This window comes from Podarcis gaigeae (assembly GCF_964106915.1).
Source record: "Podarcis gaigeae genome assembly, chromosome: 2".
Classification (NCBI taxonomy): Eukaryota; Metazoa; Chordata; class Lepidosauria; order Squamata; family Lacertidae; genus Podarcis; species Podarcis gaigeae.
In genome coordinates, this window is record NC_139679.1 from 56,493,086 (window position 1) to 56,520,670 (window position 27,585).

General features: G+C 44.0%; 1 long non-coding RNA gene across 3 annotated transcripts in view; it reads right to left on the minus strand.

The window, feature by feature from the left end:
• Positions 1-4,332: 4,332 nt before the first annotated feature.
• The window catches only part of LOC310839638, a 31,708-nt gene continuing 8,455 nt past the window's right edge, over positions 4,333-27,585 (minus strand). Inside the window, exons 1-4 of one of the 3 annotated variants that reach the window (XR_014561571.1) lie at positions 26,259-26,306; positions 25,583-25,675; positions 23,574-23,618; positions 4,333-4,702 (exon numbers count right to left, since the gene is read on the minus strand). This is a non-coding gene — a long non-coding RNA (uncharacterized lncRNA). Of the gene's footprint in view, positions 4,703-23,573; positions 23,619-25,582; positions 25,676-26,258; positions 26,307-27,585 lie in introns of those variants that run through there. The other 2 variants (XR_014561572.1, XR_014561570.1) reach the window with 2 other exon arrangements.

A 27,585-nucleotide genomic window follows, 5' to 3' on the forward strand; every position in this document is an offset into this window, starting at 1 on the left:
CTATGAGCAGTAAAAGTGGGTGGGGGCTCATTTTCCTGTGCCTTTTTGGAACTCATGTTCAGCACATGGTATTTGTGCTATGGTAGTTGTGCACAGATCTATCTTGTGCCCCATGCCTTTAACATTTACACGAAGCTGCTAAGAGAGGTCATTCAAGGATGTGGGGCGAAATATCATCAGGATGCTGGCAACACCCACCTCTATCTCTCTTCTAGGATTCGGGTGAGGCAGAGGAAGTGCTGACCTGGTCAGCGCCTGGAATTGGCAATGAGCTGGGTTACCAAAGGTTGCACCACTGTAGCCAAGCGATCCTTGTTCAGAAACGTACACATCTGGCATACAAGCCAAAGCTGGGGAAAAGCACTGCCTTCAGTGAGTGATGCAGCTAAGAGTCCTCCCAAGCTACAAAGACCAAACCAGGGGGTATGCTATACACGGAGCAGTTGGACAGTAAGCAGAGTAGTACAGCAACATCATCCCCATTCAATGTCCCAGCAACATATGCAGGTCCTCCCAGGCCCATCCCCAAGACAAAGGTGCTTCCAGGTGAGTAAGATTGTCATCCTATGAACCACCATCCCTTGCCCTGTGTCCCCAGCCCATGCTGATGCTGCACGGAGTACTCTGAGGGGCAAATCTAGGTCAAACCTGCTCTGCCCAGCCTGCCTCTTCCTCGAGCAGGGCCAGATCAATGATAGTATCAATTAGCAAAATGAAGAATCAGAGTCACTCACAAGCATGAGAGCACCAAAGAGCGTCACATGGGTAGCACTTCATCAAGCACCCAGGAGCCCCACCCCATCTCTTACTTAGGGTAGTGTGGGCATGTGTGTACTGTATTTTACACACACACACACACACACATTTAACATGTTATTTTGTTTTATTTTTGTATTTATCGTGTTTTTGTAAACTTACCCTCGAAACTCCACTGAAGGTCTGCATATAAATCTTGAATATGAATATGCAAACACCTGCATGTATCCTGCTTAAACAGCCTAATGTTATCAAGGCAGGTTACAGTGTAAAACCAAAAATGTACCATCATTCCATACTCTGACACAGCTCATAAATCTAGTTTAACAAAGCAGAGAGCATTAATTGGGAGCCCTTACTTTTATCTGAGAACAAGGAAACTTTTACTTTCTTCCTAGCAACTTACAATTCCTTTTCTGCTTACGATGAGTCTGTTTCCTTTTTAGCTACTGTGAAACACAGAACTGCTTTTCAGAGTCTAAACCAAGCTTAACTGAGACCAACATCCCTTTTTCATTGTTTTCAGTCCGTGCCTTCCCAAATCCACCCACCTCCCCATCTGTCATTGAGCTATGGCTTTCAGCGTACTACTGTCAGTCTAATTTAGATTGAAAGCATCTCTCAGTGGGGCATCTTCCCCCATACATTTTAACTTCCCTCCTTGGTTGCCAAGCACAATAAAAGGTGCAATAGAAGTAATAGATAAAATAATCATGAGGAGGAAGTGGCAACAGCATGCTTGGTGAAAAGGATGCAGTAGCCAGGTGGGAAATTATATAATAATTACAGGAAAACTTCCCCATCTGTAATGACTGAGCATTTCACATTGTCTCGTTTCCTAGCAACCAAAGAAGATGCTGAATGCTGGTGAGGTCGACTAGCATTATGAATGGGTGAAACATACCTGGGTGGCGTGGGCACGAAACCATCCCCATTGTGTCTGGCCCAAATGTTAGGCCTGTCACAAAGTTAACCATGCCACCTGATCAGGAGAGAACAGGTAATCCTGTTTTTGGTTAGAACCACTAATAATAATAAGAATTTTATTAATTATACCCTGCCCATTTGGCTGGGTTTCCAGTGACTTTTCCATTAAAGTCATTGACCTTCATCTTCATTTTTGGAGTCCAGTCCTATGCTTGTTTACTCAGAAGCAAGCCCGCAGAGTTCAACAAGTTTTACAAGTACGTAGGCATAGAGACTGAAAAGAAATTTGCAGCCTGAAGGACTTGGTCTCTATATTATGTGATGTGCATAAAAGCAGCCCATAGTGCTTAAGTGAAATGTGTGACCATACACTACTAACTGCAGACCACCCTCCGCATTTTATAAAGACCAAATGCAATTAAAGTTGCCACTTTTATTTCTGGCAAGGCTCCTGTACCTTTAACAGCTGCATGGCAAGTATAAATTCAGCAGCCAACGCTTTTCCCATGACTGCATCTCCAAGTCAGGAAAAGCTTCATTCAGCTGCTGAATCTCTGATGGTTATGCAGCTGTTAAATGGCACAAGAACCCTGCCAGAATTCTTTTTTAAAAAAAACAGAAAGCAAGAAAGAAAAATTGCAATCCTAAACACCACAGTGATGAAGTCAATAGCAGTACAGGCTCACACTCCCATCTAATCATGTTTCCTGTCTGATGCTCCAGATAGGGCAGTCTTCCCATGACACACAAGGGTCTAATTAGACAACATTTCCAAATAGAGTTTGCTGTTCTCTTTTGGCAAAGAGCCTGTGCTTTTAACCTCTTACAACAGGCAGAAATTAACAGAAGCCCTTCCCCAGTACAAGCACTTCATCTTCCTGCTGAGAAAGGCTGGATTTCTACCTGTCAACATGCGGCTGACAGGGCAGGGAAAGGAAACAATTTCATAATCAACTAGCAATCCAAAGCCAGCCTTACCACTAGGCAGAAGGAACCAGTACAGTGGTACCTTGGTTCTCGAACTTAATCCATTCTGGGAGTCTGTTCGACTCCCGAAACGGTTCGAAAACAAAAGGCGTGGCTTCCGATTGGCTGCAGGAGCTTCCTGCACTCAATTGGAAGCCGCAGAAGCCGCGTCAGACGTTCGGCTTCCGAAAAACGTTCGCAAACACTCACTTCCAGGTTTGCAGTGTCCAGGAGCCGATTTGTTCGAGAGCAAGGCCGTTCAAGAACCAAGGTATCACTGTAGTTGCTGGGGGAATCAGCACCCAGGCTTGCTGGCCTTGGCTGTCTGGTTGTCCCTCCAGTCCTGACTGTCTTCTTCCAACACGTCACTTATGGTGCCACTGGGAAAGGCCCCTGACTCATTGAACAGGCAAAGAGGCCTGTCTGGGCCTCACACTCCAGCAGCCATCTTGCTTGTGAATGTGTTGCTCTGCTCACCCAATGCATGCTGGTGCTGCCACCACTACACTATGGTGTTTGTTTAAGCAGATACTGAGCAGGCACCAAGTGGAGCGGTGACAAGATGATAGACAGAGCTCTCTGTGTGTCATATGACCCCCTAAATTAGCCTGCTGCCCTCAGGTGTGGTGGAGGGTGCTGCCCCAATGCTGATGCAGCTGCCAGTATGGCCAGATGCCTTCTGCATGTCGTCAAAAGTAGCAAAATGTCTTGGTTCAGCCCTGGTTAAGACATCAAAGTACCCTAAGTGAGGCAACCATCATTGAACATGGGCGCTTCTACTGAATATCAAAGGGTGCTTCTGAACTTCTTGACCAGGCAAAATGAGAAATCAAAATCAAAAGAGCCTGGTGGAAATATTTCATACCCACTCTTCATCTAAAGATTCCAGGATAGTGTGCAAAAGTGTGAATAAAGTTAGTCAACAACGCCATATAAAAACCATGTACACCAACAAGCAAACACCAACAACAAAGATTTAAAACTAAATAGTAAGGTGATTCCAACTGCACAAATAATCTAAAATGTTTGGCTCTTCACCTGGCTCTGTAATGTTGGTGCTACATATGTCTCTTTAGTGAGGACATTCCAAAGTTGGATACACCACCACAGAAAAGTCTCTTTCCTTTTTTGAATGCATGACATACCTTTGCTAAAGGACTTGGGGAAGGGACTCTACTCTACAGCAATTCTTAATATATGGGCAGACCTTGAACATTTGCACCAAAGGATGCTAATTATCTCACCAAGCACATAATCCACATCATTTTCTTGCCCCCCCCCCATTTCTTCCAGTTAGGGAAATGAAACTCGTTAATAAAAACTAAGATTACATATCCAGAATTGCTGGATTCTAGTTGTCCTTTTATTTAAGATTGCTTAATTGCTCCTCCATAGCCACAACTGCATTTGACCCAATGGGGCTCACCCAGGAGAACCTATGGTGTCCCCAATGTCATTGACAAGAGAACAATGGTGCGATCTTCTCCTTGTGGCGTTTGGGCCATCCAGAATGGAAGGAGAGCGCTGATACTCTCTGCCATAGTTCCGCCATTCAGCAGCAAGTGTCTACTGACACACCTCTTTCCACCGCGCAGCTCCTGATACAGAAGCTAATTCACATTTCCAGTAAAAGACTTGTGTTTATTTAAATAAAATAACACAGTAATTGTCACTGCAGTTGAAAGAACTAAAGTTAGAAACACATTCCTCTGATTACTGCACTTCCTGGCACCTGCCTCTCACAGAGATTTGTTCTGGCACAGAGGAATGAAAACAAAGCAAAACACAAAACTGACTTGATAAATGAGAGGGATATAAAAGGAGGGGGAGGTGATTTGTGACTCTCACCAAAGATACAGAGAGAAGAGAAGAAGGCGGTTGTTGTTTCAGGTGTCCTCCTGGGAAACTGTTTTCTTAGAAACAGGAAAGACCTCATGCTCCTCAGATGCCTTTGGATGTCAACAGGGAGGGGGAAAACCAGCATACCATCTTTGTCTCCTATCCCCATCCTATTGTATTTCTTGAAGTCACTGCAGTTCAAGGGAGAACAGATCTACGGAGAGAGGGAGGGGTGAGAGGTAATTATCCCACTTCTAGAGGTTAAAAGAATTTTCTCTGTTGTTTATGTTCTTCCAGCTACTGAAAAACTGGAGTTGCCACTACAGTGGTACCTCGGGTTAAGAACTTAATTCATTCTGGAGGTCTGTTCTTAACCTGAAACTGTTCTTAACCTGAAGACCACTTTAGCTAATGGGGCCTCCCGCTGCCACCGCGCCACCGGAGCACGATTTCTGTTCTCATCCTGAGGTAAAGTTCTTAACCCGAGGTACTATTTCTGGGTTAGCGGAGTCTGTAACCTGAAGCGTATGTAACCTGAAGCGTATGTAACCCGAGGTACCACTGTATTCCTTTATAGGATCTGCAGGCTGTTCCTATGTAGATTTGCTAGGGTGATCACTTACACAACACAAAAACACACATACACACAGAGAGCCTAGATCTGCATAAAATTTGCATAGGCCAATTTATGGCTTGGATCCAATTCACTGGCACTCTAGAGGAAACCAGCATAAGAGCTTTCCCCTCTGGTAAGCAAAAATGCTTGTGCTGATGGGATGATCAGAAGAGCATGGCATTGAATTCTTCCCTGTATAGATGGAAATTTAGAAATAGTCACTACTGAAATAGTAATGCAGCACATCTCACCATGGTGGGGAGACTGTGGACTCAGCTACACTGGCAAAGAAAAAGTGCTTTGTATATGCGTTGTTTATGCATTCTAATACTGGGACACCAGATGGCGCTGTGGAGTTCCGTTTTTGCTAGCCCGATTTCTCATACAAAGTTTAAAACGAGTTTAACTGAAATGCTTATTTGAGGTGTCTAGATCCAACCTGTGACTAGGTAGACTGTGTGTGCCTGCTCAGTCCACTGTCCACTGTTGCAAACCACTTTGAAGATGTCAAATGGAAAGCAGGTTATAAACATTCATAAACAAGTAAAATAATTAGGAATGTAAACTTTCATGAATTACTTGTACATCCCATTTTTATCCAGGTTTACTCAGAACTGTCCACTTAATTTCAATAGGACCTACTCTAGAGCAAGTGTGCTTAAAGGTAAAGGGTAAAGGGACCCCTGACCATTAGGTCCAGTCACAGACGACTCTGAGGTCGCGGCGCTCATCTCGCTTTATTGGCCGAGGGAGCCGGCGTACAGCTTCCGGGTCATGTGACCAGCATGACTAAGCCGCTTCTGGCGAACCAGAGCAGTGCACGGAAATGCTGTTTACCTTTCTGCCAGAGCAATACCTATTTATCTAATTGTACTTTTTGGCGTGCTTTTGAACTGCTAGGTTGGCAGGAGCAGGGACTGAGCAACGGGAGCTCATCCCGTCACAGGGATTCGAACCGCCGACCTTCCGATCGGCAAGCCCAAGGTTTAGACCACAGCACCACCCGTGTCCGTATTACATTTCTCAGAAAAATTTCAAGGCCCTCATTTTGGAGAAGCTATCAGCATATGTCTCTGTTCCACATTTACAAATAAGGGCAAAAATCATTGTTGCTGCTTTTCAATGCATTTTTTAATTCAATCAAAAGTGACAAACTTTTTGAAACAAGCCAGCAGTTTTTAAAAAGTCTCTTCCCACTCTATAATTCTATTATCTGTTCTATTATCTATCAGATACAAGAAGTCAAACTCTTATCTTTTATCTGGTTTTCCTTCCATTTCCTTTCCTTTTGGAAAGACAAAAATGTCACTCTGCTCCTACAAGCCAAAAATCCGGCCTCCCTACCCTTGCCTTCAGCAATCTTCTGAATGTGATGCAAAAATTCCAGTCAGGTCCACCTCAATTCATTTTGCTTGGGGAAAAATTCCTCTCTCCCACATCTCCCACATGTGCAGGACCTGATTCCTTGATGCAGGTTCCGGGAGAAACAACCTCAGCCCAGATAGGACATTCCTGGACCAGGACTATGAACCTTTTGTGCACTTGTTGTTTCAGGTGTCCAGTATCACTGCCCCCATTTGGGACAGGAAGTGTCCCATGTCACACTGTTTTGTCCTCTTGTAGCCTGATATCAAAGGATCAGCTAGCCAGTTCCTGTGATCAGTAGATGGGGGTTTGGTTACTCTCCCATCTCATCCCACCCCCCATCCCCGGCTGTTACGACTGCGAATGTGCCTGGCTGCCAAACATGGAACAAGACAAGGCTTTATTTAAGAGCCTTCCTTCATTTTCTTGAGAGAGGGGGGCAGGAATACAAATCTTTCCATTAAAACTCTAAGCCCAGCTTTGAAGCCCATCCAATGAAGGAATGATAAGACTGTGCAGTGTAAGGAATGCACAATTCATACTTTCTTCCTTAAATCAACGTCAGTAACACCAGTGCGCATGCGTAATTTAATTTTCTTCACTCTATGCTCTTCAGAGGCATGCAAGCTCACTGCACCCCATCCCTTTAAAATCTCCTGGTACGTTTTCATTGTGGCCAAGAAGCAGATGTCTGAATAATAATAATAATAATAATAATAATAATAATAATAATAATAATAAATAATGAATGGACAAAACAGCCCATGATTGGTGTTCACTAAAAGCTAAAGGCATACTGGAAAGGTTTTCTATCCCCTGCCCAGTATGAAAAGCCACTTGGAACAAGGAGAGTCTAAGCCAGCAGAGCCCACAGTAGAGAAGTAGAACTATCCTCCATGAACCTTCAAGACAGGGCCTTGGGAAAAGCCAGAAGATTGCCTTGCCAGGTCCCCAGCAGGATGGGAGCTCAACATCATCCCCAGTCTGTCTCCTTCATGGATTGGTGGAGAGGAATTGGGAAGTTCCTACCTAGCAGGTTCTTGCACTCTGGCTCTTGTGCATTCACTATAAGCTCCCCATTCAATCCACGTAGGAGTAGGGCTTGGAAACACGAAATGCTCCCACAACACTGTAGCTCAGAGTCATGACGACATGTACGTTTTACACCACCGAATCTACCAATGGATGGTCCACTTTTCAAAAATAATAACAATGGAAGAAATCCAGTGGCAAAACTTCCAAAATATCACTGCTTCACCAGTGAAATGTGCAAAAGTAAAGAAGGCTCTCACCAACATTTTTAAAAAGCTACTGATGACAAGAATGAGGCTCTCCCCATCTCTAACTGCACACACTGTGCGAGAGTATCTCCCAAAATTGGCTCTGGGTGGCATCAGGAACAGTACATGGAGGGGAGGAGAGAGGAGATCTTTCCATTAGGCAAGGTGATAAGCTTGCCCAGACTGAATATTTGTCACAGCATAACACTGAAGCTTACAAAATAATAACCTGTCTCAGAGCCACTTCCGTCATTATGATTTCCTACCAAAATATCAATCTCCATGTAAAAAGTGGGGGGGGGGATGCTCTGAAATCTCTTGAATTGCAGCCTGAATGTTTATTATTATTATTTGCAAGCATAATGACTTGGAAGTAGACACAGGGAAAGACAAAGAACACCTTTTTTTTTCTTGCATGGGGAGATGATCCCCATTGAGGAAATTGTCATCTTGGTCATGGCCTCCACTGGTATGAAGGCCAGAATTGCCTGAGGAAATTACTCTAGCAAGTTTAGCATGCAGTGGAGGAACTAGATGCAAGCGCTTCACAGAGCAGAGAGAGTCAGCCTCAAGAATGTGCTGATGCAATTAGGTCAAGTCAGTGACTGTGGCCCATTTTAAAAATAGGCCACTCTTGTCTTTTTTTTAAAAAAAAACCTTCCATTTTTTTCGTTGTACAGTGGCGCTCAAAAAGAACAGGAAGCCATACTGCACGGTTGTCGTCACCAGCAGAATCCTCATGCTCATTTTTGGGGTCTCACCACCAGCTCTGGCCAAACCAGTTTCACAAGAGTTCATAATGCTCAAAGTCAAGGACAGGGGACATTTTGCAGGATGAGGTCCCCTGTCCCTCATCCAACTGAGCTATATAAAAAAGGGGGCAAGGCCACTCACGCTGTCATACACACATACGTCTCCGTTCATACATGTGTGTGTACACACAAACACAAAGCTATCGGATTTGAAAAATAATAACGGGAGCTTCTCTCAAATTTAATTGCAGGCCTGGGCAGGGTGGCGGTTGATCTTCATGGAGATTGCAGTGAATAGCAGGATTCATTCTTCCCTCCTGAGCTGTAGTCTTCACAAAGATCACTGAAAATTCCTGATCGGGCATTTTGGACTCGGCTGGCCTTTAGTGTGGCAGACCTTGCCCTGTGGAACTCCTTGCCAAGAAACAAAAACTCCATGCAGCAAGAAACAAAAGCAGGCTTCCCTCAAAATGAGCTAAAGGAAAGAAATGCTTATTACTGAAGAAATAAATATCAATAATGGTCCTCAAGTAGAAACTAAGGCAAGGCCAAAAACATCACAAAACTCTGATTCCGGAAAGAATGTCACTTCACTCATGCTGTGGCAAAACAACTATGTCCATCTTTAAAATTAATAGTTTGAATTCCCTCTTTTTTTAAAAAAAATATAATAATAAATAAATCTGACAAACCCTATATTGAACAGAATGTACCAACAAGAGTCGATGTTCAACACACACAGCAAGCGAAAGGGTAATCCAATTCTACATAGCTGAAAATAGTACTAGGAACTTTATAATTATAGGATGGATTTCCTTGGTTGCAAGCCCGGCAAAAGTTTTCAGTGCTGGTCCAGCTGCTACTTTTCCACCATGGTTTCTCACAGCACTAATCCAGCCAGCCTCAAACTACTGCAAACTCCCCTGCCTGTGTATACAGATGCAAGGCCTGAGACATTTCCCTTTGAGTTGCCAGTTTGTCACTAGCCCAGTGCCCGTAATCCAGTCTTCGGCCCGTTTTTCTTTGCTAGTGAGAAAAACGGCACCAGCTCAAACTGCCTGGATCAAACTCTGACATTTGGTAAGGCTGAATTTATTGGAAGCCTCTTGCCCCAGCATACTGCTGAGCACACAGCATGAACAGGGAAAAACCACATGGTGGACAGGAAAGCAAAGCAAGTTGCTCTTTGGAATTTAAAGCCCACTTAAATTCCTGATTCCTGTCCCCCCCCCCTTCCCTTTTGCACTTTGTGCAGCTGTTTCATTTAACACCCTGAGAATTAGTCATCCTGCTTTTGCTTCACTCCCCCCTCCCTGCTCCACCTCCCCGCACCCATCGTCCATAGCGATGATAGCCAGGTGCAGGCAAAAACCGCTCTGGAGTCTGTCAGCTGTACAAATGCGGCCATATGGGCCAAGCTGGGATCTGGGTTAGTCTTCAGAAGGCAAGCGCGCCACAAAAGGACCTTAGGTCAAGTTAAAAGTGGCATAAACATCTGGGACTCCTGAGCAAAGAGCTGCGAGTAAAAATACATATATCTGTCAGCCTGAAACAACACTCCTGTAGCTCTGTGTACAAAACCTTGAGAAAACTGTGTCAGCGCTGCTTCAAGGGTCAGATGTAATCAGTAGTGTTTTAAAGAAACAGCACCCAGTGCTCTTTTGCAGGCAGGAGAAGGATGCCGGCAGAGATTGATTAACTAAACGGCAACCTCTGTACCAAGGCTGAACTCCGACGTACACTAGGGCCAAAAATGCACATGGTAATATATACCTATGGAATAAAAGCTTGCTGTTTGGCAGGGGTAGAGTTTGGAATTAAGATATCAGCTTGGGGAGGAGATGCTTAACCCTTCCTGCTTGTTGCTTCTCTACTCTCAATTACTCTGCACCAAAGCAAAAAAGAAAAGAAAAGAAAAGCTAATGCTATTCTAGGCTGCATCACAGAATTATAATTCCAGATCAAGGGAAGTAATAGTGCCACTCTATTCCGCCTTGGTTGGACCACCCCTGGTGTGCTGTATCCTGTTCTGGACACCACAATTTAAGAAGGATATTGACAAGCTGGAACGTGTGCAGAGGAGGGGCTAAGATGATCAAGGGTCTGGAAACCAAACCGTATGAGAAACGGCTGAGAGAGTTAGTTACATTTAGCCTGGTAAAGAGGAAACTAGGAAGAGATATGATAACCATCTTCCAGTATCTAAAGGGCTGTCACATGGAAGATGAGTTTTCTGCTGTTCTGGACAGCAGGACTCGTATCAATGAATTCATGTTACAAGGAGATTCCCACAAAACATGAGGAAGAACTTTCTGACAGTTAGAGCTGTTTGACAATGAAATGGACTCCCTCGGGAGGTTGAGGACTCTCCCTCCTTGGAGGTTTCTAAGCAAAGGTTGGATGGCCATCTGTCATGGATGCTTTAGTTGAGGTTCCTGCATTGTAGGGGGTTGGATTAGATGACCCTTGAAGTCCCTTCCAGCTCTATGATACTATGAAGCTATTCCCCCCCCCCCCACACACAAATGCTCTTGCATCGTGTAGCTTGGCCCTCATGTGGCAGGACACAGAACACACTGACATGTTTCCAAGAAATCACCCATAGGGCCGGGGTTTTAGGAGATAGTCTCAGTGAGGGGATGTTTAAATAAAAGGCACTGGTCCGGGGGGGGGGGGGAGAGATAAGGTGTCTAAAATTATGCAAGGTTTGGAGAAAGTGGCGAAGGAGACATTTTTCTTTCTCTCTCATAATACTAGAACTCAGGGTCATCCAGTGAAGATGAAGGATTCAGGACAGACCAAATACTTCACACAGCACATAGTTAAACTATGGAATTTACTCCCACAACATCCATGGCCACCAACATGGAGAGCTTTAAAAGAAGATTAGAAAAATCCATGGAGGATAAAGCTATCATTACTAGCCATGCTGTCCATTGTCCAAGGCAGTATGACTCTGAATACCAGTTGCTGTAGACTGCAACTGGGAAGAGCAGAGTTGCGCTCAGGTCTTGCTTGCAGGTTTCCCACAGGCATCTGATTGGCAGCTGTGGGAACAGAATGCTGGACTAGATAAACTTTTGTTCTGATCCAGCAGGAATCATCCTAAGTTCTTATCCAAGTAAACAACTTCAGACATCTTTTCGGCACTAGGTCAAGACGTTCTCTACTCCCAGGCGTTTGTTGGGATCAGACGGCTGCTTTTATGCCTCTTTTGAGCACAGATTATCTCTGTTGTTTTGTCTGGTTGTGATACTAAGAGATTGTTGATACTGTTTTATACTGCTGCCTTGTTTTAACTTTTGTCTGTTTTAATCTGCTGTAAGATGCCTTGAGTCGCTTTGAGACATAGGAGTTTAAGAACTCTAATAAACTAAGCTGTAGAGAGGAAGGATGACTCATGGAGAAATCCAGGACGCCACAAATATGTCTCTGCTGTGTGTGTGTGTGTGTGTGTGTGTGTGTGTTTAATGCACCAAATAAAAAGGAACATGCAGAATAGTGGACCTTCTTCCACATCACCCACAACAAATGAATTCCTGCTATGCAAATAGCCCTGAAAGGGTTGAAGTGGCTGTTGTTAGAAAGAGGACACTAGCCTAAACTTTAAAAAGTGTATGTATGTCTTTGTGGGGGGGGGGAGGTGGGTGGATAGTGATGGAATGCTGTGTGTGAATGAAACAATGAGGGTGAAAGGTATGTGAGAAAGAGAGAATGAATGGGGGACTGGGGTGCATGCTTGTGTGTGTGTGAATAGTTGTGTGGATTGTGTGTGAATAAGAAGGAAAGAGTGTGGGATGATTCCCACCCATCTCCCATCTTACACTTACTCCGCTCATGTTTGGATCTGGCCCCACCCAGTACCAGCACACAAACCTGAGGGGGGAAAGTATTACCCACCCCTTGTCTAATGGGGCCCACTTGTCTTTTACACAACGGGTTTTTTTTATCAAGGCCGATATTAACAATGTAATACCAAAACATTTCCCAGATGAATGAAGGAAATAAACTGACAGAAGGGGGACCAAGAACCTTGATGCTTCTTGTGAGATACCGTTCCTCTCACACAAGGCTGCTGTGACCAAATATTTGGAAATTTCTACAAGGCTCCTGAGCATTTCCCAGACAAATTATCTCATTAGCTTATGTTTGATATCACATAAACCTTGAATACACTCTTTTCTTTTGTGAACTTGAGCACTTACTAGAGCATCTTATATGGAAAGCACCAAAGACTGAAATATTCTACTGGGGAAAAAAGTCTGATCACGTGTCAAAGAATATTCTTCTTCAAGGATACAGTTCTAAATACAATTACAATCCCCGCTGGGGTGGAAGGCTCTGTTGATTTCAGCCTTCTTAGTTTCTCACTTTTCCTGTCTTAAATTCAGTTCTCAATATTCTTGCAGCAATTTGTGAATCTTTAAAAACCTCGTTAAAATTCAGCGTTTTAGTGTGAATTTATCCCAATAAGCATATTTCTGAATGCAGTTTTGACTAATGTACACATTTATGCAAACTCCATTGGCTCTGGGTGGGGTCAGGAGAACCCTGGAACAGTGCATGGGGCAGGGAGAGGAGTGGGGGGAATCTTTCCTTCTGGCAAGCTGGAATGCTTGCATAGATGGAATGAGTGGAAGAGCCCAATGTTGGGGGGGCACTAGAGGCGCATTGGAAGATGGCCGACAATAACATCTCTCCAACCCACATGAGGTAATTAAGAGGCTGTGATGGGAGTAAGCAGCCTCCCGCCCCCCCCCAGCGAGTGGGGGGGACTGCCCTTGCCTGCTGTGCCCTATACCACCCCCGAACTTGAGGGGGTGGGGGCACTGGGCAGAAAGCCCTTGTGCGGACTTCGGCGCTCCTGGACGCTGTCTCTGATTCGCACCTCTAGCTGCAGCAACTTCAAAAAAAAAACAATTAGGAGGAAGCTAATGCACATATTTCAAGGAAGAAGGGGGAGTAAAGACTGCTAACTGAAGAGATCTCTGAGAAAGAAGACAGGTCGGATAAACAGGAATATATCATGAGAAGACACAGCAAGGCTCGGTATGTCAGCAACGGGACTGGATGCAGGTGGAATTTCCTTTCTTTTCTCTATGTGATTAACCAAGAATTCCCCCCCCCCCACAAGTCAGAAATGCCGCTTAAATGACCTAAGCTGTTGATTTAAGACTGTGTGGAGAAAATTTTCTAACCAAAAGCATGTTTTAAGGAGATCGTGGAAAGTATAAGAGCTTTGGGATGACGCAGTAAAAAACAGCGTCGCCATTTTGGCAAGTTCTGTCGAAAGACTTATGTCTGGGAGGAGGAACGGATCTGTTTTCATATTGTGGGCGAGCCTCCTCAGAGGGACTAAAGAAGGCGACAGATTTGCGAAAATTAATGAGGGAAAGGGTGCTTTTATTTATGGAAGTGGTGATATATGGAAACCATCTCGATATGGTGATTGGACGAACAGAAAAATTCACACAGGATTATAATCGGTGTTTACCTGCTTAAGGAGATTATCAGAAGAGATCATAAAGAAAAAAGAAAAATATATGAATAAGATGAGATGTGGGAACAGCAAGATAGGACTGGATAGAATTATGAACATTATTTGGACAGATTTGTGGATATTAATGCAACAGCAAGAAGATGATTGGAATCCCCTTCGGAACTTGAAATATGGGTCCCCCCAACAAAAAATTTAAAATTTGGCTTTGTAATTCGGAATTTATGTGATGTGATGTGATTTGATTTGATTTGATTGGTCAGTTAATAAAAAATATTTTTTTTAAAAAAGGAAGAGCCCAATGTTGAATTCCACCCATTCTATCTCACTGTTGCGGGGGGAACTGTGACCTGTGTGCCTGCTAAGTCTTCTCTTCAGGTGAAAGCAACCGGCGGCCAATTCCTGCTGTCCCTCCTTGTGGTTCTTTCTTTTTAAACTAGCCTTCAGCCAGACAGCCCTTCAATAACAGCTATCCCCTGACAGCCCTCAAAATAGAGCACTGTCCACTGTCAAGTAGAACACAGGGCCACCAAGGTACACTGTAGAAATGGTGATGTCCACCTCTTTGATGGGCCATTAGTTGGCCCGGACAAAGTTGGCCCACCCCATCGGAGGTCAACGAGATATGCAACTATAGCAACCTTTAGGAGATATCTTTAGGAAGGTTTTTTTTTAAAAAAAAAAGATTAATGATTTATTATGTTTTTATATATATTGGAAGCAGCCCACAGTGGCTGGGGCAACCCAGTCAGATGGACGGGGTACAAATAATTTATTATTATTATTATTATTATTATTATTATTATTATGAGACAGAGTTAGCCTGAGCACCCCAGATATGCATGTTTGAAAGATGGATGTGTACTGCACAGAGAGAGAGCATAGAGCGAGAGAATGTGCCCAGTACCAAAGACAACAGGAATGTAAACATGCCTTAGGTCTGATTATGGAAAGTGCTTTGGCAGAGTGAAAACTGTGGCACAAAGAACTACTCTCTAGATATTCCAAGCTATGGCCTTCATTCAATATAGCATTTACAACTAGACAGCACAGTCCAGCTCTTTCCTTAAAAGGTGACTTCCTCAGTTTGGCAGGCATCAGGCTGGCAATAAAATGACCTTATGTCCGAGGACAGTGTCGAATTTAATAAGCAGCTGAAGAAGAAATCTCCCTCTCCCTCTCATATCCATTGCCTATGCGCAGTCCTTTTACGGATTCCCTTCTGCTTTGTCTGAGAGCAAAGGCAACTTTTCTCCGCTTGAAACGAAATGCTACTGAAGCAAGCCCCACTGCGCTCTCTTGGCAGGGAACCAAACAGGCAGCAGCCTGAGAGCAACACATCACCCGCCCCCCGCCCCTCAGCCTTCATCACATCAGCAAAGTTAAATTATTTTAGAATATGCAGAAAACAGGTGGGTAAAAAAGAAGGCATTGCCATCAAGACCGAGAAGCAAGAGGACTAGATAAGTAAAATGTGCAATTAAAGAAAAAGAGAGCTATATGCAGCTCAGGCAACATTGTTTTTGAAGGTGCCTTCTCCCTGGCTATTTGCTTTTCATGAGAAGACTCGTTGTTTCCTTGCTTTTCAGCTGTTCCAGCTTAGGCTGGGCCATTCTTTCCCTTTCCTTTCCTTTTTTGTTCAGCATTCACAGTGCTCCTTGTTCTGATCTGCTATCCATAACATTTGGTTCCAGACCACGTGGCACACTGACTCCCAAAGGACTGCCTCGAAAACTGAATAAAATGCTTTTCGTTTACACTTTCATTTATGTCAAGCCATTCAAAAGGGCTTGTTTTCACATCTTACCAAGCTCCCGTGAGAATTAATTCCAAGTATGGATAATTCTCTCTCTATTTTTTGTGTAGGGGGAGAAACCAGCTTTTTTTCAGGTGATCCTTTGAATGCAACCATCAGGTACCCAAACGGTGACAGAATGTGCTTATCGATACCGAGTAATTCCTTGTAATAAGCACCTTTTAAAAGTATCACAGCGTTCCACACCAGTTCACCATTTGCCCTCTAATTTTCAGCAGAGAACAGATTTAATGCTGGAGAACAAAGGTTTCCCTAACAATGGACTGTTCCATTGTTAGCAGGTGGAAAAGGAGAAAACTGGCAATTATAGTATTAAAACATTGTGAGGCGCTCCTGGAATGAACTAAAAACAAACCCCTTCATTGTGACAAAATAGTTGCCCTCTGCAATCATGCCCACTTCTAAAATGTTGTATTGAAGTTTTTCCATTAATGCTTTGCTATTAGCCATGGACCAGCTCATGCCAGAACAGTGGATCAGGTTTCAGATTCTGCTCAGGTTGGATTCAGACTTCCATGCCATTCATGTGATTACAATTATTACCGCACAGCCCGGTTTCTTGAACTTTTCCACCTGTGGAGCCACTTAAGTCAAATGTAATCTGGTTTACAGAGCTGCCACTTCCAAGTTATTCTCACACAGTGATGTTTTCTTCTAAAGGCACCACTGCGTGGTAAATATCAATAATTACCACAACAGGGCAAACTATGGACAAAACATCAAGTTTAAGATATACCAAGGATCAACTTTACTAGGTAGGCCCATGTTAGGAGGAAAAGTCACTTTGTGAGGCCCCATGTGCACTATATGTTTAAAGCACTACCATCCCACATTGAACAATCATGGCTTCCCTCCAAGAATCACAGGAACTGTAGTTTAAGGATGCTGAGAGTTGTTAGGAGACCTCACTTCTCCTCACAGGGGTACAATTAGTTTAACAATCAATCCCTGTTCCCAATGAACTTGAGTGCAAATAGAGAGAAGGAAGGAAGGAAGGAAGGAAGGAAGGAAGGAAGGAAGGAAGGAAGGAAGGAAGGAAGGAATAAGACTGACAATTTTAAAGGTAAAATAGGTACTGTACATTCCATGTAAAACTTTACCGCTCGGTAAAGCCTCCTGCAATGCTATGGTTTTATGATTGGAGCAAGGTTGTTGTTTACTTCTGAGTAAACATGTTTATTTCCAACAACATGTTCAGAGCATGTTGGTTGTCTGGAACATAGAGTCCAGCATGCAGTCATTATCACTAATTTCTTGCATACATTACTGTACTCTGAGAGAAGACAGTTTGCCCTGGTGGGAAAAGTCTCCTCTTTGATAGTGATTTCAAACTGCCTCATTGCTTCCAGCACCTAAGACAGAACTAGAGCACCTGCTGCAACCTCTGCATATTAGCTATGCTAATGCAGTGGTGAATGTGCTTTGCAGAAATAGCATATGTTGCTTGGATAGAGGACTCGTGGGTAGGGGAATTGTAGCCACATCCAGGCAAGAACCAAGGACTCCGGATTATGCGGGGTCAAGAGCCACACAAGAGGAATTAAATTGAAAACTGAAGGAAGAACAAGAGGTCCCAGAGTGAGAAAAGACCAGAAGCAAGCTCCAGCCCTCTCCAAGATCAATAGCATTAATTTGTGCTCGGCACAAATGTTTATTACACCGCAGATATTTGGACTGCGGCCTCACTGCCACAGGATGCAAGCGAAGCCAAGGATGTAGTGAGAGTCAAAGGTGGATTGGATATCAATACATTTGCCAAAGAAAGCTGAAAATAAGGATTTTAAGGAAGGGTAGTAAACATGAATGACTCGTGATCTGTCAATCTAGTCTCCAAATTCTAGGGACTGGATGTTATTCGATGCATGAAGACTATCTTACGACTTATTGCTGTAGAAAGGCTGGTTTCTCCTCTCTACCAGAATCCAGACTAGGTGGGTCATATGTAACCTCCTAAGACTATACTTTAGAAAGAAGAAAATGAAAAGTCATGTAACTCGTTGACTCCGTAATCCATGTTTTATGTAACTTGTGGTCATATTTTTTTTAAAAGGAAGAAAAGCTAGCCCCGGGGAAAAAATCCTATATAAAGAAACAGTAAACCACAAAAGAACCCTCTTGTACTCTTTGATGCTCCCTGCAGAGGGTAAACCTTGAAGCATTCATTAAAAACCTTAATCCAGTTCAAAAATGGCTTTTGAGTAGTTTCAGAGAAGTGACTTTAAAGAACCCCCTTCCTCTCCTGCTCAGACAGGCATTCCATTCATATGCAGACCCTGGACAAGACCAAAACTAGCCATCCTCACTGAGTTCAAAATTTGTTCCAAATAATAATAATAATAATAATAATAATAATAATAATAATAATATCTTTATTGTCATTGCCCCCTCTCAGGGACAACGAAATTACTTGGCTGCACTCCACTTAAAATCAGAACAACTATAAAAACACTAATTAAAACAATATAATATAATACAGCAAGGAAGATTAGATGACTTCAAAGTCCAGGTTTCCCATTCAGGGCCGAGATCGCTCTGGAGAAGAAGCTGTTCTTGAGACGGCTCGTTCTTGTCATCATCGTCCTGTATCTCCGTCCCGACGGCAGGAGCTCGAAGAGACAGTGACCAGGATGCGATGGATCTTTTACTATGTCCAGTGCCTTCCTATGGCACCTTGTGGCATAAATCTGCTCTAAGGTGGAGAGTGGGCAGCCAACAATGCTCACTGCTGCCTTAACAACTCTGCACAACCCCATCATGTCCTGGGTAGTACAGCTTCCGTACCACACACATAAGCCGTAAGTGAGCACGCTCTCAATGGCACAGTGATAGAAGGCAAGCAGCAGTTTCTGCGGAAGATGGTTTTTCCTTAGGATTCTTAAAAAGTACAGTCTCTGCTGCGCCTTCTTCACAAGCCCCCTTGTGTTGACACTCCAGGACAGATCCTCTTGTAATTCAATACCCAAAAATCTGAACGTTGTTACCCTCTCCACACAGACCCCATCAATCAGAAGTGGCTGGACATTGCTCTTCTGTCTCCTGAAGTCCACCACAAGCTCCTTTGTCTTCCTTGTATTTATGAGCAAGTTGTTAGCTCTGCACCACTCTGTCAGCCGCTCCACCTCATCTCTATAGTCCGTTTCACCCTCTCTTTCAGAGATGAGCCCAATCACGGTTGTGTCATCTGCAAATTTGACAACCCTATTACTAGGGTGAGCAGCGACACAATCGTACGTGTAGAGAATATAAAGGAGCGGACTAAGTACGCATCCCTGTGGTGTTCCTGTGTTAGTCTTAAGTGTATTAGAGGTATAAGGGCCCAACCGAACCCTCTGGGTGCGGTCTGACAGAAAGGCCGATATCCACCCACAAAGTGATAACGGGAGCCCCAGATCTTCCAGTTTAGACACCAGACGTTGTGGTAGAATGGTATTAAATGCCAAGCTGAAATCTAAAAAAAGCAGTCTGGCATAACCCCCCCGCTGCTCCAAATGTGCAAGAACGGCATGGAGGGCAATCGCCACAGCGTCCTCTGTCGATCTTTTCGTTTTATAAGCAAATTGGAATGTGTCCAGTCCCTCTGGTAAACAGGCAATGACATAATTTCGTACCAGCTTTTCAAAGCACTTCATGATTATAAGTGTGAGTGCTACTGGACGAAAGTCATTCAGATCTTCCGGGTTAGATTTTTTTGCTATTGGAACGATAGTAGAGGACTTTAGGCAGGATGGAACAATAGCCTGGGCTAGGGATCGATTTAAAATCCCAGTGAAAACTCCTGCTAGTTGGTCTGCACAGTCTCTCAGTACCCTTCCAGCTACCCCATCTGGCCCTGTGGCCTTCCTTGGGTTGATTCCCTTCAGCACCTTCCTCATCTCTTCTTTTTCCACAGAGACTACCACATTCCTTTGTACTGATGATGACGATGGTGGTGATGGTGGCAAAGCCTTCACAGGGAGTGGTGGTGGTGGTGGTGGTGGTGGTGGTAAAGCCTCAGCAGGTGTTGCTGCAGATGTTGCTTCAAAACGGGCAAAAAAGGCATTCAGATCCTTTGCGAGGGATGCCCCTCCCTCGTCTGCCAGAGAATCCTTGAATTTATACCCTGTTAATTCTTGTACGCCTTGCCACACCTGCCTGGTGTTGTTGCTTTGTAGATGATTCTCCAGACGCTGTCTATACGCCTCCTTTGCTACACGGATACCTCTCTTTAGATCCGCTCTAGCTAAGCTGTACAACGACTTATCTCCACTTCTGAAAGCAGTATTTCTTGCCTTTAGCAACCCCTGGACCTCCCTTGTCATCCAGGGCTTCCTGTTTGGGTAGATCTTTATCCGGCGCCTCTGTGTTACATTGTCAGTGCAGAACCTGATATAGTCCAACACTTGCTCAGTATGAGTCTCTAGATCCTGTTGGGCAAATACCTCCCAGTCGGTGTCATGAAAACAGTCTTGTAGTTGTTGGGATGCTTCAGCTGGCCATATTGTAATATCCCTCTTTATAGCTGGAGTCCGTTTCCTCAATGGAATATATTCAGGAGTCAGGAGCAGGGACACATGATCAGATTGGCCTAGATGTGCCAATGGTTCGGCCTTATAGGCCTGTTTGACATTTGTATACAGCCTGTCCAGAGTCCTTTCTCCCCTGGTTGCACACTTTATGTGTTGATAGAATTTGGGTAGGGCCACTTTCAAATCTGCCTGGTTAAAATCCCCGCATACAAGAAATGCAGCCTCGGTCACCACATCTATAGTTTTATCCAGGGGTCAGCAAACTTTTTCAGTCCACTGTCCTTCAGACCTTGTGGGGGGCTGGACTATATTTTTTGAGGGGAAATGAATTCCTGCGCCCCACAAATAACCCAGAGATGTATTTTAAATAAATAGACACATTCTACTCATGTAGAATGTAGTCATGTAGCGTGGGTGGCGCTGTGGGTACAACCTCAGTGCCTAGGACTTGCCGATCATATGGTCAGCGGTTCGAATCCCCGCGGCGGGGTGAGCTCCCATCTTTCAGTCCCAGCTCCTGCCCACTTAGCAGTTCGAAAGCACCCCTAAGTGCAAATAGATAAATAGGTACCGCTTTATAGCGGGAAGGTAAACGGCGTTTCCGTGTGCTGCGCTGGTGCTGGCTCGCCAGAGCAGCTTCGTCACGCTGACCACGTGACCCGGAAGTGTCTTCGGACAACACTGGCTCCTGGCCTCTTAAGTGAGATGAGCGCACAACCCTAGAGTTGGACACGACTGGCCCGTACGGGCAGGGGTACCTTTACCTTTTACTCGTGTAAAAACACACTGATTCCTGGACCATCCGCGGGCGATCCGGCCCCCGGGCCTTAGTTTGCCTACCCATGGTTTTATCCTCTTGCTGGATTAAAAAAAAAAAAAAGTTCCTCTAAAGGACTCTGGTACAGGAACACAGACAAAATATGGAATTCCTTCTCTAAGCTCCATGGCTTGTCTACACCATGGAAGAAGAAGTTTTGGTAACCAAAGTTTTAATTTCATTTTATTTATTCCATTTTTATCCTGCTCTTCCTCCCAAAGGAGCCCCCGTGGCAAACACCAAAAAGCAAAACAATAACTATGCCAAAAGATTTCTAGATTCCTGCCACTCTGTATCTGAGGTTATTTACAAAGTTGGACATTAGGCTCAGATCCTCATAGATGTAAGAATTATTTCTGGAGAGAATTACAGAAAACAATTATAATCAAACTTTCTTTTTTCTCTCTGCTCTTGGGCTCAGCCCCTTGTTTCCTACTTTAATTCCTATTCACCTTCTCTCCCTTATTTTCTTCATGTAACATGCTCTAAACCGGTTATCCCCAGCCTGCTGCCTTTGCAGATGCTTAGACTGCAACTCCTTTCAGTCCCAGCCAGAGTGCTTCCTATCACAAAGTGGGAGTTACAGTCCAAATCCTCTGAAGGGAACCAGGTTATGGAAGGCTCCTCTAGACTGTAAAGCTGCATGGAGAAGCTGCACTGAATTACCGTACTTGTTCTCTGCACAACACCCTGCTGCTGCAGGTGCATGCTCAAATATTTTTAAAGGTCCTTCTGACAATCTTAGTGCAGCACCTTTGATAGGAAGCAGCACAGTTACTAGCAATTGCAGTTTGTGGTGAGGCACGACAAGCCTCCCTAATCCCACTTTCAAAATTAACCCCAAGCACAACAGAGGCGACTACTTATATTGAAAGGTAAAGGTAAAGGTAAAGGTACCCCTGCCCGTACGGGCCAGTCTTGACAGACTCTGGGGTTGTGTGCCCATCTCACTCAAGAGGCCAGGGGCCAGCGCTGTCCGGAGACACTTCCGGGTCACGTGGCCAGCGTGACATCGCTGCTCTGGCGAGCCAGAGCTGCACACGGAAACGCCGTTTACCTTCCCGCTAGTAAGCAGTCCCTATTTATCTACTTGCACCCGGGGGTGCTTTCGAACTGCTAGGTTGGCAGGCGCTGGGACCGAGCAACGGGAGCGCACCCCGCCGCAGGGATTCGAACCGCCGACCTTTCGATCGGCAAGTCCTAGGCGCTGAGGCTTTAACCCACAGCGCCACCTGCGTCCCACTTATATTGAAAACACACACACAACTCAAGTATCTGAAGAAGTGTGCATGCACACGAAAGCTCATACCAAGAACTAACTTAGTTGGTCTTTAAGGTGCTACTGGAAGGAATTTTTTTTGTTTTGACACACACAACTCAGTTGAGTCAAGCAATTGCCACACACACACACACCCTCTTGCATATTTGCTTCCTTTATTCAAGGACTCAAGTGTTAGCAGAAGCTGGTAATACCTCAAAGTAACACTTCATGACAGGAAGGAGGTAGATTGCCAATTAACACCCACTGCCTAAGGCAGTTTCTTTGCCTAGTGCTGACTGATAGAAACAGCTGTGATAAAGTGATAAAATGCAAGGTCTTCCTTTTCCAGTTGAGGCAAGAAGAGGATCTCAGCTGCACACTCCCATTCATCCCTGTTGAATGCAACAGCCTACATGGGACTACATGTCCTCACTCAATAACCTAGATTATACTAGAACCACTGGATGAGAAATGGACACACAAACAAACACACACACACACACCCCAGAATGGGCAGTGTTGCTCATCCTCAACATCCACCTACATCCTAGAAGCACAATAGGACAGCATGATCACAAAAATTGTTGTCAGGATTTTATTCCTACACTCAAAAGGTGTTTTTTTAATAAATACTGTATTTGTGAAGGTGCCATTGAGAACTTGGAGACTAGTCCACCTGCTAGATGTTGACCTGTGCATCCGTCATACCACCTAGCCAGTGTCCCATCAATGTCAGTCTGATGGAGACCTATGTCAGTACATGTACAGAGGCACAGATTCCTCAGCGAGCATTGCCCATATACATTATCTCTCAGCCTTATCACTAGGAGGTAGTTCATTGTGTGCCAGTCCCATGGCAGAGCATCCAAACAGTGGCGGCTCATGGGGCAGGTGATCCATAGAGCTGCCCTCCTAACACTGTGAACCGCCCTGAGACCTCCGGGTATAGGGCAGTATATAAATTCATAAAATTAAATAAAATAACACTGGTGGCGCTGTTATTTACCTAGATAGGATTTGGCTGAGGGCAGGGCAACAGCTATTCTGTGCATTCCATGGCTGGATTGCAACCAGCAATTTTGTGGAATAGCTGTATTATAACTAATGTGAAAAAATTTAAGTGACTGGAAAAATTCCAGGCGTTCCTAAGGCAATCAAAGGTGCAAAACTGCTTACCTAAAACTCACCCGAATTTCTTTTTCAACATCCTGCTGTTTCTACCTAGAAAATTACACCAGGAACTGATTAGTGTATAGCTTTTAGATTAAACGTGTAGTACAGTACTTGAAAATGTCTACATTAATTTGCAAAAAAGGGAAAATAAACTGAATTATTGAAGAAGAAGAAAAAGAGTGAGTTGTGCCACTTTGAAAGAATAAACAGAATCCAAATATTCACACACTGTACCTGAAAAAACCTACAGTGTCATCCATGCTATTTCATTTCTATATATCCTATATTGTTCTTTTGCCTTCAGGAGGCAATCTCCTATGTCACCCTTCTGTGCAATTTGTTTCAATCGCTCATTATTTTCCTTGGCTCCGAATCAGCTGTGAGGTCACCTAGGAGTACCAGGGAGATGCTGGAGACTGTTTGGCTGGCTCAGTCTTTTTTGAGCAACTCAGAAATGCAGCTTCCTTGCTTAGTGCTGATTCGGCCCTAGTTCAATCCCCTGGAATTACAGCACAGTCCTATTAAGTAAGTCCCACTTGGTTCAATGAGACTTACTCTCAGGTAAATGTACACAAGATTGCAGGCTAATAACTTTTGCTATGTAGTAGTATCTGCAGCCCTGAAGATAAATGAATAGTCTTACTCAAGGTAGAAACAACTTTACATTGACTTTGGAGTCTAGATTCTTTAAAAGATGCTTGAATCTGAATTCTGCAGCTCAAGAGATTTGGGTTTAATTTTACTTATAAGTGTCTTATTAGGGCTGCCATCCAATTAAAGAAACCTTGATTACTCAGTCTGCATATGCTTTTATGTTAATTAAGAATGCTCTCTTTGGGAGAAAAGCACACTTTGCTTTCAAATAATATGGGCATATGTCATAACCAGCATTATTTGTGGCTGAAGGTGGGGGAAGGCATTTCTTCCTGTGAGAGAAAGGGGCATGGCTTTTCTAAGAGGTACCTGCCATCTGCAATTTTGTAAGTGTGATATTAAACGCATTGTAAAAGTTGATTGCAAGGTCCACACCTCTGTAGTTTCATCAGTGCTCTCAATGCATATCACCCATAGGGCACATGTAACACATGAAGTTTACATTCACATACTGTATATCATTGGAGGGTCTCAATTCTTTTTAAAAAGAAGTCTGAGCACACCATTTCATAGCCAGGTAAAGGAGGTTTCTTGGCTTGAGCTTCATAAATAGACACACAGTACATTGAAAGCACATTGTTTTCCCCATAGAATCCTGAGAACTGCAGTTTGTGAAGGGCACCGGGGACTGGAGCTCTGTGAAGGTACACTATGGTTCTCATGATTATTTGGGGGAAATAATGTGCTTTAAACATATGGTGTTTATGCAGCCTTGGATGGCAATGTTAAACCATGCATCCCGACAGTAAGTGCCTACATTTTGAACTCTGTAGGCTTACTTTTGAACAGACAGGCATATGTGTGCACTTTATCTTGGTCTGTGCAGAGGCAGACTAAATCGTAAGTGTGGCGGGCGGGGAGAACTACATGCCCTACAGATGATAAAGCACCAATAGAGGATAAATAAAAGCAACTTAAAGGCTTGTGGAAAACAGGTGCTCTATTGCTCCATCCTCACCCCAACACCATCAATCAACAACATTATAATTAGGTGCACAGAGCGCTTCTGGCCTAATTTTCACACCCAACTGGGCTGTTGGAAAAGAGAGGAAAGTGTTTGTACTTTCATGCCACCTGCAAGCACCACAATCCCTCAGGAAGGTTTCAGGCAGGGCGATTTTACCACTTCCACTGACACATTTATTAAGTTAACCATCAGTAAATCTTTCTGGATCAAATCTTTTGCAAGCAGCACAGTTCTAGGAAGGCAATCTGTTGTCTGACCTCTGCAAATGTTCAAAAATGGAGGAGATGCATGCCTGACCCTGACTGTTGCTGCTTGCCTGTATTGTCTCTGTAGAGCAAGAAGATTCAAAAGAAAAACGTTTTATGATAAGGCACAAAATGCTTTCACTCACCATCCTCTGACGACTCCACCATTGTAACCATTTAAGAAAGATAAGCTTTTCTTTATTTATTTCAAGTGACGTTGACATATTCCATCACTGGCCCTGGCAAGTTAGGGGAAACTCTTAGTAAGATGGCAGGGAGGAGGGGGAGAAGCCTCCTGGCTGCCTCCTGCATATTACTCTGGCTGCTCTGCTTTCTCCTCCCCCCTGGTTGCTCTGCTGCCCTCCACCCTGCCCACTTTGCCAGGTGGGGGGGGGAAGCATTCACTAAAATAAAAAAAGCAAACAGATTTAGTGGGTTGTGCAGTGAATTGCCACTTTCATATCCTCAGAGTGTCTCTGGACCTCACATGGCTTGTGTGATGCTAGGAAGTGGACACCACACCTGTTTCCTGCCGCTATTGGCCCCATCATCTGTTGCTGCTCATTTGGGGAAGGGTGGGCTCCTGGACCCGAGCTCTGAAATCTAGCCCTAACAGAACCACTGAATGTAATCCCAAAACCTCTCCTTTGGCTACAAATCAGGCAATAGATATCGCGAGGGTTTTTCTTTCATCCACAGCAAATTATGAGTGCACAGCATTATTCAACATTGGGATGCATAGCCATCAAGGAGGACCTTTCAACCTTGGGGCTTCAAGTCCATGACTACAGACCTTATCGTAACTAAAGATTATGCACAAACCTTCTGAAGGTGAGCGAATGTCACTGCTCAGCAGCGGTTCCCCTAAAGATTCATCGACATTGTCTTCTCCCATAGCTATCGTCTTAAGCAGCTGCTTACAGTATATCTGTAATCAGAGCAGCCCCTGGGCTTAGTTAGCAATAAAGAAAGGAGTTCTGTGACAGCACAGGCAATGGGCTTGACAATACACCAGAGATCACGTCTTCTCCAAATTGGTCCGCAGCGCAAATATAGCTCATCATTTCTCATTTCCTGTCCAGTGCAGGGATTTCCTCTTTCTCATATTCTGCTTTGGGAAGTTTGATGCCAGCATCGCCCACGTTGATTCAACTGTTTGCAACTATTTTTAATGGGGACAAGAAGAAGCTTTCAGGAATATTTCCTGTTCTGCAAATGGCATATTTCAATTCATGCTGAAAATATCACTGTGTTTCGTGTGCGTTTGGTTGGTTTTTTATGACAAAGTAGGCATATGATTTATATCCTTTTCCTTCTTCTCATTTCTCCCCCACCCTCCCATTTGACAATTTTCACACTATAGTGAGCGTTTCATATTATTGATTTAAAAGGTACATATGTTAGCAGTGTTGAAACAAAGCAAAATATCCCTTTGTAGGTTAGCCAGGCAGGCCATTTTTACCATTAGTCTTATACAGTGACAAGAATCTTGTATCCCAGGACCTCCATACACACTAACCAGGCTTGCATCCTGGAAAAGTTACTTTGGTGCTACTAATGCAGAAGTTTGACTTCACCCCTGGATGTGCACCCCATTGTCTCTTGACATAAACAGATGCCAACAACAAACAGTGGCTACCAACAAAATTTCCCCGTGGCCCACTTGAAAATTACTGTGGGTCTTGGGAACCACTTGATGCCTGCTGTCTGCCTGTTGTCACGATTGTACTGTGCTGTGCTAGATGCTGTATGATTTTTAGTTGTATTTTTACAGACGCACATGGGGCCACCTGAATGAATAAATATAGACTTAATTCTGATTTGCAGGAGATTCGTCAGCAAGACTGTAGTTTAAGCACACTTCTATGTATATCAGTTGTAATGGTATCAACTGGGCTTACTTCTAAAGTTAAACCTACAATCATTGGCGTGTGTGTGTGTGTGTGTGTGTGTGTGAGAGAGAGAGAGAGAGAGAGAGAGACTAGAGGAGCTTGAATCCACATACTCCCAACTTTAACTGGATCAGGCTGTATATAACAGAAAGATCTGAGAGTACAGACCACATCCAGATGTGAATTAGGGAATATTTCAACCTCTCAATCCATCCATATTCCAGGGACATAGTTGCTTGCTGTATCTCATTTGTCAC